General features: G+C 41.1%; 1 pseudogene; it reads left to right on the top strand.

The window, feature by feature from the left end:
* Positions 1 to 3967: 3967 nt before the first annotated feature.
* LOC118986905 (olfactory receptor 2Z1-like) lies at positions 3968 to 4944 on the top strand (annotated as a pseudogene).
* Positions 4945 to 10232: the final 5288 nt, after the last annotated feature.

Genomic DNA, 10232 nt, shown 5'->3' with positions numbered 1-10232 from the left:
AAATTCATTGAAGCTGAAGGCAGTCTCTCACAACACCACCAGCTGGTCCACTGTTACAGATGGGATCCTAGAACACTCACATAGAGAAAGAAACTTGTACTACAAGTGGCCAGCTCTCCAGAAGATAATTCTGGGTTTTAGGGTTCCCCGTCTCATACATAAATCAACCAATGATTGCATAAATAAGTGAAACAACAAATTGAGGTGTCTCTCTCCACTTTTCTCTATTTAAAATCAATTTTTTAAAAAAGAATGCCACTTAAAGGAAGAAATGTCCTGACGCAGAAAACCTTCCTCCTAGCTGACCCACAATAATCACTGCCTCACTATGTAACTCAGGAGAAGGTTCCTGGACACCAGAATTGGGGCAGTGGGGTATAGCATCCACTTGCTGTAATGGATTCCCACATCTCTTCTTCCTGACTATATGTAAACAGAAGTACTTGGACATGTGTCATATTTAGTTGTCCACATCATTTTTTTTCCACTCTTCCTGTGGTTGGGAGATGAATAAATGTTTTTCCACAGCCTTCCAGGGACTATCCAAACACCAAGTGCTCTAGACTCCCATTATAACTAACTTTCTCTCTAGCAGAATTGGAGAGCCTGAGGGTTTTCTGATGCAGCAGCTCTCCCTGGAGCCTCTATCCCCAGAGGATGAAATCCATCTCTGCATACACAGAGGCAGTACTGAGTAAGCCCATGATGCTAGTCCAGGGAGGTTTTATTAGAATCGGTCTTGCAATAAGGGTGGTTGACAAGCTAATGGGTTACTGAGTAAGGCCCCTACTCATCACACAGACCCTGGTGAGTTGGGGTGAGAACTTGAAATCCAGCCTGTAGGAAACTTTGGGTTCCAGGTGTGATTGACATTTGATATTAGTGGAAGGATGGATCTAGAGACTTGCTGATGTTGTTTTGCACAGATATGAGGGGTTGAGTGTATTCAGGTATTTGGATGCCAAGATGAATTGTTTTCTGCCTCTTTGACATTTGCCAACCCACAAGCAGCTGTCCTGTTATGCTGAATTCTTAGTCTTTCTTTGTCTGTCTTTATTGCTATGAATGCAAGAAAGTTGGGCTTCTAGACAGCAGGAAGTCATCTATGTTGGTTTTTAATCCATAAAAGCTGTTGGAAGCAGCTAGGCATGGGCACTTGACCAAAATAACTTATCTGGCATGGTTTGGGGTAATCCCCAGTTTACCTTCTGAGGACAATTCATTCTCCCCTCTTCTGCACTCCAGAGGACTTCTCAGTACTGAACTCTTAGAGAGAAGAGCTGAGCACAGATTTTAAGAAAGATGTAGCATTCAGAGTTGAGAATACATAGGATTTGGAATCAGATGAGGCTTCAAATCCTAGCCTGTGCTCTTAGTCAGTGTGTGACTTGAAGTTAGTCACCCTTTCTCAGTCCATTTGTCAATAACATTAGTTTCAAAAAATATATTGTTTTCCTACAGAATGTACTCATTCAGTAATGATTAATTAAACAAACTCTCCTGTGGTTTCTTGAGCTGGGTTAATTGGATGTGAGGATTAAATAAACAGTAAATGACAGTGTTCAGCTAAACTGCTTTTGATTAATTAGGTGACCAAGGGTCCAGATCATGCCTGGTCATGACAGAGAGATGTGAATGTTTTCTTGGTAACAAAAGGTAAGTAATGTTCATGCCTCTCCCCTGGTCACTTAGCATTACCAGAGGAACCACTAGTCCAAAATTTCTACATCATTCAAGTAAGTGGGGACAGCAAGAGGTAAAACTGCAGCTTGGAAACTTTCCAAAGAAGTTTCTCTTCAACTCACATAAGAAGTATTGGTTTAGAAGTCACACTGAGAGGACCTGCAACACAGGCATGTGCCCTGACTAGGAATCCAACCGAGATCATTTGATTAAAGGTCCATACTCAATCCACTGAGCTAAACCAGCCAGGGAACTGTCACACATTTTATGGATGAAGAAACTGAGGCTGAGTAGCTACCCAAGGTCATGCTGCTACCAACAACTTGACATGGTACCAAGCTCATTTTAATCTTACTCTTGGGTACACTCTCTGAACCACGAACCCACACTGCCCAGGTGCTAAATTTCTTCTTCTTAGAATAAATTTGCCTCCTCTTGCTGCCTGAAAAACTCCTACTAGACCTTCAACATTCAGTTAAAACATGTCCTCCCTTGTGAAACATGTCTCAACCCAATCGCAGGCAGAGTTTCATCCCCTGGGTACCCAAAGTGCTGGGCATGTGTCTCTGTCACCCTGCTGATGAGACTGTTCTGAAATGATGTGAACAATGCTCACTTTTCTTCAAACCTAAATATTATAACCACAGAACTAAGTTATCTTACTCTCTTATGTCATTGACTTTGGAAAATGCTGCCATGTGCTAAATTCCTTAGCCCCACAGTCCTAGGGGTCTTAAATGTGACTTCATGGGCACCTGCATGGCAGCCCTTTCTATTTTTCCTTGGATTCCACTGTTGGAAATGTCGTTAGGGTGAACCACACAGCTGGCCTCACAAACCTCCACCTCCCATTAGTGGGGAGCAGCTGGTTCTACCACATCTTTCTTATTGAAGCTCTTCTGATACTGAGGACATCTGTCATCTCTTCTTAGAGGCTTCCCTGACCATTCCTTATGGTGCCCCAAGTCATTTCTTACAGAACATTCTACCCAGTTCCCTCATGTACTTCCCTTTAACACAAAGAGCTTGTCCATTTATCTCTTTTGCATTGGTACCCTAATGGAGATTGTGGGGTCCAGTGAAGCAGGGACCCTGCCTGGTTGATCCACCTTTCAATGTTTCATGCCCAGCCCAGCACATGCCAAATTTTGTTGAATGCATGTGTGAAAGGGACTTGTGTGTGAGAGAAAAATCAGGGTGATGAGTAATTGAAGACGGCCTTGAAGGCCATCTGAGGATGGCAGCCTTAGGACAAAGAGATTCAGAGAGTATCTCAATAAAATCCACTTGCCTCTGAATGACCTGTCTTGCTGCTTCTATAACTACTAGGAACTGAAAATACACACTCTTCTGGTCCTGCATTGTTCACTGTTGGGATTGTGTGTGGTATATAGTATTCCAGGCCAAACGTAGGTTACTTGGGGGCTCGGAGTTTCCAAGGAAATTAAGCATCCCTGTTTTAGGTGGTAAGTTCCTTCCTGTCTCTGGCCATCTTTCCTGTCCACTAAGAAAATATTTATTAAAGACTCACAATGCTTCAGGCCTGGTAGCTTACTCTAGTCCTTGAAATTGAGTCAGACTACTCACACGTTGCTACTCTCCCATCCAATGCAACAAAGTCACCAATAATTGTGAGCTCATTGACAACCGTCCCACCTTCCTAACCCTAGGCCATTTAACCCCCAAGTGGTACCCAAGTGTCCTTATGGCTCAAACTCCCTAGATTCACACCTTCCATTTGACCCCAGTGCTGGCTCACAATGCATTTCTCTTTGCTCCAGATGCTTACCCAGGTATTTGGACCCTGGCCTTTATCTCTGTTTTCTTGCTTGCATTGTTGCTTCAGATCCATCCCTTATTTCACCTCCAAGCATTTTCAAAATCTCACCTCCACTTTGGCCCTGGGATCATTGAGATGAGAGTTATTGAAATGTTCTACTGGAGCTGTTTCTGTTCCTGACTTGGACCTTAAAATGTGTAACAAAAGAGTCAGTGGGAAACTATTCTGTGGGATGTGGCCAAGTGTCTTATTCAGAGATGCAGGTTACTGCTTTCTCATCCCATGGCCATAACAAATATCACTAACAGATTTCACTAACTGATTATGGCTTCCCCCTCTAGTAATTCTGGCAGAGACCTCACAACTCTTCTCAAGATTGCACTATAAGCAACCAATACCACTCAATGGCCATTGTCAGGTGGGATGAAACTTATTTTGCAGTCCCACTCAGTCATTTTGCCTTTGATCTCCTGTTCTGCCTGCAGTAAGGCATATTCTGTAAAAATGGGAGGTGTAAATCAATCAATGACCTCTGACTTCCTTCTGGTGGGCCTCTTCAGTCGCTCAGGGTCAAGTCAGCTACTCTTCTCTCTAGTGGCTGCCATGTTTATCATGGGCCTTCTGGGAAACACTGTTCTGCTCTTCCTGATCTACATGGACTCCTGGCTCCACACACCCATGTACTTCCTGCTCAGTCAACTGATGTTGACTGACATCAACTGACTCAGTTTGATATTGGCTTCCCCCTGGTCACCATCCCCAAGATGGCATCAGACTTGCTACAAGTGGAAAGTTCCATCTCCTTTGGGGGTTGTGCAGCTCAAATATTTTTCCTTATGCTCATGGGTGTGGCTGAGGGCATCCTGTTGGCCCTCACGTCCTATTACTGTTATGTGCCCATGTGCCACCCCCTGCAGTATCCTGTGCTTGTGAGGTGCCAGGAGTGCCTGCTCATGGTGGACTTCTCCTGAATGGCAGATGTGCTCAGTGCCTCCATCCAGACTTCTGTCATTCTACACTTCCCCTACTGTGCCTCCCGAGTCATGGACCACTTCTTCTGTGAGGTGTCAGCCCTGCTAAAGCTCTCCTGTACAGACACTTCTGCCTATGAGTTGGCGCTGTCCATCTCCTGGGTGCTGATCCTTGTGTTTCCCATGTCTTTCCTCGCCACCTCCTACAGCCGCGTGTTGGGGGCCGTTTTTTGCATGTGCTCAGAGGAGGCTCGGCGCAAAGCCTTCACCACCTGCTCCTCACACATCATACTCCTGGGGCTCTTTTAATGTACAGCTGTGTTCATGTCCATGGTACCTGATGCCTACCATGGCCCACAGCAGGACAACATGGTCTCTCTCTTCTACAGTCTTATCACCCCCATGCTTAACTCCCTCATCTACAGTCTGAAGAACCGGGATGTGCCAATGGCTTTGATGAAAGTGATCCACAGGGATGCGCTCAGACCACATTGCGGGCTGCTGGTGTGATCAAAGCATTCTTCCATCCTGCCCTTCACTTCGAAGTACCCAGGTGTGAGGCAGCTGCTGAGAACTTCTCTTAAAGGCTGTGTCAGCTTCTTGTCATGTCATGACTGAGTTCATGTTTTCTCCCATGGACTTGTGGAAATCAATGGTATCAGCCCCAGCCACTTGTATATTCTTTCCCTACTCTTTAGCACTATTTACATGAATGAAAGGCCCCACTTCGTAAAGTTGAGATCTTGCTGAAACAACGGAAATTTACTTTCTCACTCTTCTGGAGGCTGGGATGTCTAAGATCAACGTGCTGGCTTATTGTTTTCCTGGTGAGGGTTCTCTCCCTGGCTGTAGAGAGCTGCCTTTTCCCTGTGCCCTCATATGGCAGAGAAGTACTCTGGTGCCTCTGCTTCTTCTCCTAAGTGCATTGGACCTCTGGGATTGGGGCCCTCCATTATGACCTCATTTAACATTTATCCTTCCTCACAAACCCTGTCTCAAATACATTCACATGGGAGCTTTGGACTTCGGTACATGAATTTGGGGGGTGGGACACAAACATTTAGCCTATAACAGTGAATTAATAATTGTAATTAGTAATTATTGCAATTAATTAGAATTAAAATAAGATATATTTAGTATAAATAAAATATATAAATGATAATAGTCATACATGATCAATATTAAGTAATTCTAAGAACTCAAGATTAGTAAAGAATAATTATGTTAGTGACACTAACATTTGTTGACCACTTGTTTTGACAGTTGTACATTGCCCTCCCCTCTCAGCAGCTTTGTGATGCAGAAACTGTGATGCTTTATGTGTGCATGAGAAAATGAGTCCCCAAAGAGAAAGAGTAATTCACCAATGACTGCACAGGGGCAAGTGGCAGAACTGGTAGTTGAATCCCGGTATTTCTGTGAGTAAAGACACGGTTCTTTAAGCAATTGTGCTCTATTCACTGTTGAGCAGGTGATGACTGCAGTGGATTGTATGTCTACATGTGTTGGATATTTGGACCAGGCAACATCAAAATGAACCATCAAACCCTGGATAATGTAAAAGATAATGGGGTCAAACTTCATGGTATATTAAAAACATTTGTTAAAACTGAAAGAGCTATTAGGATATCCATGCTTTATCAAGGAATGACTATTTTATCAGGGCTTTTTAAATCCTGATCATTTCATGTTTTTGAATTTTATTTATTTATTGAGACAGAAGGGAAGGGAGGGAGAAAGAGAGGGAGAGAAACATCAATGTGTGGTGGCCTCCCATGAAATCAGAGGGCCTGGCCTGCAACCCGGGCATGTGCCTTGCCTAGGATTCAAACCAGCGACCATTTGGTTCGCAAGTAGCACTCGATCCACTGAGCCACACCAGACAGGGCTAAAATTTAACTGCATTTTAGAAATGCACTTCAACTCATCCATGGATCCAATAGCATTCAGAATTAAAATAAAGAAGGTTTTAAGAAAATAGCAGTAGCTATTAATCTTAGGTGCTCTTGTTGAAGAGGACATGCAGAACTACCTCACTTAAATATTTGTTCCTGAATGTAGTTAGAAATCTACATAGCAGTGACGTCTTTTAAAATAGAGGCTTGATAAAACTGGTAAATTTACAACTTTATAAACAGCTCTCTCATGTTGAAAGTTTTCTGGAATGTTATAGATGCGTTAGTTTCCATCAAACTTGCCCTTGTTACTTACATTTGTATTTCTTTTTGGTGGGAGTTCACATGTATAAAGATGTGGACCAACTGACATCTTTCCCACAGTTTACATTCAAGATTTACCCAGTAACTCCTTTCTGGCCTTTGAAAGGAACTGGCATGACTAGAGTCTTTCCACATTTTTTACATTGATATAATATCTCTACACTGTGCCCTCCCATGTCTTCAGTTGTGTGGCAAATAAAGTTTTTTCCACAATGTCTGGATTCATAGAATGTTTCTCCAGTGTGAGTTCTTTTGTGTATTTCAAGCTAAATGAGAAATAAAAGTGCTACCGTATTGCTTACATCATACGATTTGTCTGTGTAACTTTTCTTATGGCCTCAGTAACCTCAATAACACCTGAAGTTTTTGCAACAGTTAGGTTTATAGGACTTCTCTGATACATGAGTTCTTCTGTGTGTTGGTAAAGAATTTACAAACTTCTTCTGTGTGTTTGTAATCTCTGGAGGCTTTACCACATTGCTTCCATTCACAGGGTCTCTCATGTGCCACTTTAATATTTTTGAAAGGATGAGGAATGTATAAAGGCTTCTCTGCATTGTACATATTCATAGGGTTCCCCTCGGGTGTGCAGGCTCATGTGTGTTTTTAACCTTTGGTTATTGGAGGTTTTCACACATTTCTAACATTCATGTGACTTCTCTCCATTCATGTGACTTCTTTCTAAAAGACTCCAGTATGAAGTCTTTTGTGAGTTTCAGAGGAACTGTGATCTCTGTGGGCTTTACCAGCTTATGGACATTCATAGGGTTTCTCTCCAGTGTGCAGTCTCATGTGTACTTTAAGATTTGTTTATTGGAGGAAGCTCTCCCACATTCCTTACATTTGTACGGTTTCTCTCTGGTGTCAGTCCTTCCATGTGTTTGGAAGGCTTCATGATATCTCAAGGCTTTTCCATATTGTTTACATTCATAGGGTTTCTGTCCAGTGTGAGTTTGTTCATGTTTGAGAAACTGACTTGCGATATCTAGGGGATTTGGACATTCCTTACATTTATAAGATTTCTCTACACTGTGGTTTCTTTGATGTTTATCAAAAAATTGAAGATAACTGAAAGCTTTATCAAATTCCCTACATTTATGAGGCCTCTCTCGGTATTTTTGACCCTCGTATGCTTCACACCCAGAGTGACATCTGATGTGCTTATTAAAGGATGTACCCTTGCTATTATCAAAATAGTAACAGTCATAAGTGAAATTTATCGATAGTATTTTAAGGTAAACTGTTTTCAAGATATTATTTTTTTATTTAATTACTGTTCAAGTCCAGTTTTCTGTCTTTTACTCCCATCCCAGCCCCTCCTCAGTGCTTCCCACATTCATCTCATTTCCACCTTTCTTGGTTGTTCTTCATGTGTCCTTTATAGTAGTTCCTGTAAATCCTTCCTTTTTTTCTCCTGAAATTCTCTCACCTATTTTTTCTGGTCACTGTACCCCCGTTTTTTAGTTCAGTGACTTTGGCTATATTTTGCTTGATTGGTTGTTTTGTTGCTTAGCTTCCTGTTAGAGGTCAGATAATATGGTATTTGTCTTTCAATGCCTGGCTTATTTCACTCAGTATAATGCTTTACATTTCCATCCGTGCTGTTGCAAAGGGTAAGAGCTTCTTCTTTCTTTCTGCTGCATAGGATTCCATTGTGTATATGTACCATAATTTTTTGGTCCTTTCATTTACTGATGGGCACGCAGGTTGCTTCCAGCTCTTGGCTATTGTAAATTGTGCTGATATGAACATTGGGGTGCATAGGTTCTTTTGGATTTGTGTTTTAGGGTTCTTAGGATATAAACTCAACAGTGGAATTGCTGGGTCAAAAGGCAGGTTCATTTTTAGTTTTCTGAGAAAATTCCATGCTGTTTTCCATAGTGGTTGTACCAGTCTTCAATCTCACCAACAGTGAATTAGGGTCCCCTCTTCTCCACAACCTCTCCAACACTTGTTGTATGTTGCTTTGTTTATGATGGCCATTCTAACCAGTGTAAGGTGGTATGTCATTGTGGTTTTAGTTTGCATCTCTCTGATAGCTAGTGATATTGAGCATCTATTTGTGTGTCTCTAAATATTCTGTATGTCCTCCTTGGAGAAACATCTGGTCAAGTCCTTTGCCCACATTTTAATTGGGTTGCTTGTCTTCAAAGAGTGGAGTCATGTAATTTCTTTGTATATTTTGGAGATTAAACCCCTGACTGAGGTATCATTGACAAATAGGTTTTGCCATACACTTGGTCCTCTTTTTTATTTTAATACTGTTTTCTTTAGCCGTGCAAAAACTTTTAATTTTGATCATATCCTATTTGTTTATTATTTCCTTTATGTCATTTGCTCTAGGGTACATATCCGTAAAAATGTTGCTGTGTGAAATGTCTGAGATTTTCCTGCCACTGTTCTCCTCTGGGATAATAATTGTGTCACAGCTTATGTTAAAGTCTTTTATCCATCTTGAATTTTTTGGTGTATGGTGTAAGTTGGTGCTCGAGTTTCATTTTTTTGCAGGTAGCTGTCCAGTTCTCCCAACATCATTTGTTGAAGAGGCTATCTTTACTCCGTTTTATGTTGTTTCCCTCTTTGTCAAATATTAATTGACTATAGAGAGTTGGGTTTATTTTGGAGCTCTCTGTTCTATTCCATTGGTCTATGTGCCTGTTTTTATGCCAGTATCAGGCTGTTTTGATTACAGTAGCCTTGTAGTATAGTTTGGTATCAGGTATTGTGATCCCTCCGACTTTGTTCTTCTTTCCCAAAATTGCAGCTACTATTAGGGGTTGTTTATGGTTCCACATAAATTTTTGAAGTGTTTGTACCATGTCTGTGAAGTATGTCATTGGTACTTTAATAGGTATTGCAATGAATCTGTAAATTGCTTTGGGTAGTATGGACACGGTATATGTTTTCATTTGTTTGTGTCTTCCTTGATTTCTTTCTTCAGTGTTGTGTAGTTTTCTGCATACAGGTCTTTTACCTCCTTGGTTAGGTTTATTCCCAGATATTTTATTTTTCTTTTTGCTATATCAAATGGGATTTTTTTCTTGATTTCTGCTTGTGCTCTTTCATTGTTAGTATAAAAAATGCCTTTGACTTCTGGATATTTACTTTGTATACTGCTGTTATGCCACATTCATTTATTAGGTTGAGCAGTTCTTGGGTAAAATCTATAGCATTTTCCATGCACACTATTGTGTCATCTGCAGACAATGACAGTTTTTTTCCTACTTTCCAATTTGGATGCCTTTTATTTCCTTTTCTTGTCTGATCTTTGTGGCTAAAACTTACAATACTATATGGAATAGAAGTGGTGAAAGTGGACAACCCTGTCTTGTTCCTGATCTTAGTGGATAAGCTTTTAGTTTTTGCTCATTGAGTATGATGTTGACCATAGGTCTCTCATATATGGCCTTTATAGTACTGAGAAGCGTTCCCTCTATTCCCACTTTGCTGAGTGTATTTATCATGAATGGGTGTTGCACCTTATCCAGAGCTTTTTCACATCTATTGATATGATCATCTGATTTTTGTCTTTCCTTATGTTTATATGATGTATTACATTTACCGATTTGCAAATATTGA

Source organism: Sturnira hondurensis, unplaced genomic scaffold (genome assembly GCF_014824575.4).
Source record: "Sturnira hondurensis isolate 20B ecotype Veracruz unplaced genomic scaffold, ASM1482457v3 Scaffold0004703, whole genome shotgun sequence".
NCBI lineage: Eukaryota > Metazoa > Chordata > Mammalia > Chiroptera > Phyllostomidae > Sturnira > Sturnira hondurensis.
The sequence above is the reverse complement of the archived record's forward strand: the minus strand, read 5'-3'. Positions and strand labels throughout refer to the sequence as shown.